Here is a 2,500-nt window from a genome sequence, read left to right as displayed (position 1 = left end):
TAAAATGAAATAAAAACCGACTTCACCTTCGAAAATAACAAAATCAATCTAAAACAAATGACATCTTAAAACAAAACTATTATTTGTTTCGGAGGTTGTCTATGACTGTTCATAGACCGCATAATTTCCACAGAACATTCTCAGAATATCAAGAGAGAAAAGCAGCGTTCTGCGGGAAATCATCTTGGCCAGTGATGTCGTTCTGGGTTTGGTCAGGCCCAGGGAGGTAAGTACCTCGTTATTCTCAAGGGGCCACTTTCCTCTTGCCCCAACCGGGAATCCAAAGAATGTGACCTTGCTAGCCTTCGTCAGCACTTTGACTTGATCACCAAGAGGGGTATAGTACGAAACTTTGTGCGAGGCAGCATCTGACAAGGTATTCTTTGAAAGCTCAAAACGGACGGTGACATCGATCACAACCGCCTCCTCATCTTTTGCAAACACGAGGTCAGGCTTTCTCATCTCTCCCGTCTCGGATATGAACCGTGGCTCTTTGTATACAGACCAGCCCAATCTAGCCGCTTCGTCTGCCAGAATGTTACTGATCTTGTTATGTCGCGCAATTCTTGCTTTCTGTACTGCAGGACATTGACCGAGAATGTGCGAAAGGGACTCGAGTCTGGCAGAGCATTTCCTGCAGGAACGTAAGGCCCCATCTCTGCCTCTGTTCAAGCTTTCTCTTGTTGGGTAAATATTTGCCCTTAGTTGTAGTGCTGCGATAAAGAAGCATTGTTTAAAGCCGCACCATGGCCTCAACCAAGCATTACTGATTCTATCATGCGCAAAGTTTACAATGCCCCTTCCTTGAACCGGCTTTTCGCACCATCTCTGAAATTCATGCTCCCTCCAATCGCAGGGTCTCGGATATACAGGTTCTTTTGACACCGAGTCCCTGAGAACGAATGTTGGGATTGCATCACTGTCACCCCCTGCTCGTACCCACAAATTACGGTATTCTTCCTCCATACCCTGCGAGGACACAATATTACGGGTGATAGCATCGGACGAGTTTGCTATACGTTGCAGCCTTCTAACTTGAACCGAAGGGATTGTTTTTTCCAGTTTCAAGATGGCAAGGCCTCCGTCTCGGGCTCTGGCATATAACAGTCCATCACAAGTTGAAGCGGGAAGGTGGAGCCATCCTTTTACCGCCTTTCTAATCTCTTGGTCCAACCCACGGAGAGTTGATTGCTTGCAGTCCGAGTGGTCTGCAGGATATAACAATCTGGGTAGGGCATAGGCATTGAGTAGTTCAACCTTCTGAGTTGGCTTCAGAGGCGCCTCATCGATTTTCGAGATCCATGTCTTTAGCTGACAATGTAGATCAGGCTGTATAGTGCCAGTCCAAGGGCCAATTTTCAGACCAAGGTATTTCGTTGATTCATCAGGTTGGATCATATGGACATCTTTATTTTTGATAGTCCATGGGTCGCAGTTGTTCACCGTATATGAATCTTTGGTTGGGCTTATCATGAAGCCCTGGCACTTTCTGGCCTGAACCTCCAATCCCGATAGCCCACAAAATGATTCCAAGATCGCTAGATTGGCAGCCATACCAACCCAAGATTCGCTCACCAACACCAAATCATCAGCAAACGCAAGAGCTGTCACGTGGTCGGTATCAATGGAGTACCCAACTCCGTGTGACTCTAGGGTGCATATCAAAGGGTCCATGGCAAGATTGAAGAGCAGGGGTGACATGGGGTCACCCTGTTTGACACCAACACGTATGCTAATTTCTCGAGTCGACTCGCCATTGCTTTTGAACGAGGTCGTACACCGATCGTAGGCGTTCTGGATGATGCCCACCACGTGTTCATCTACTTTCTTGTGCCTTAACACCCATAAAATATGAGCATGCGAAACCGAGTCAAAAGCTTTCGCTATGTCGATAAACATGACATCCAACTGCCTGTGCAATTTCTTAGCATGTCTCATAAGGTCCTGTAGCACCTTAAGATTTTCAGAGCAGCCAGATGCCGCTATAAAACCACGCTGCCTTGGGTTTAAGGGACAAGCACGAGCAAGACGTGCAGTCATTATTCTGGAAAATAATCTCAGAATCATTGAACCGATCGTTATTGGTCTCCAGTTCCCCAATTCTTTCAGCTTTTCATCGTCCATAACCTTAGGAATAAGAATCGTCCTATTCTTTTTCAACTCTTTGGGAATAATTCCTGTAATCATCCATGCATTAAATAGGGCTGTCAGTGTCCGACCCTCGGGGTCGGCAGCACAGATTGCAGCCCTTGTTAGGCCATCTGGCCCAGCTGCTGACGTTGGTTTAATGGCCCGTATGGCAGTCTGAACTTCCTCCACCGAAATTAGGGGCTCAAAGTATTCGTTATTTGCAACACCTGATGACTTAAATTGGCCCAGGCCATTGAATGGCAACACCTTCTCCCATTTTTCGCAGTAAAAACGATATACATCTGCGTTCGGGATTCGGCATTCATGACGTTCAGTGCCATCCAGGACTAAGGACGCAAGAAGAGAGCGG

The sequence above is a fragment of the Petromyzon marinus genome, unplaced genomic scaffold (genome assembly GCF_048934315.1).
Source record: "Petromyzon marinus isolate PM22_M1 ecotype Great Lakes invasive population unplaced genomic scaffold, UKy_Petmar_22M1.pri1.0 PM_G_Scaffold_8, whole genome shotgun sequence".
Classification (NCBI taxonomy): Eukaryota; Metazoa; Chordata; class Hyperoartia; order Petromyzontiformes; family Petromyzontidae; genus Petromyzon; species Petromyzon marinus.
Note: the sequence above shows the minus strand (reverse complement) of the source record.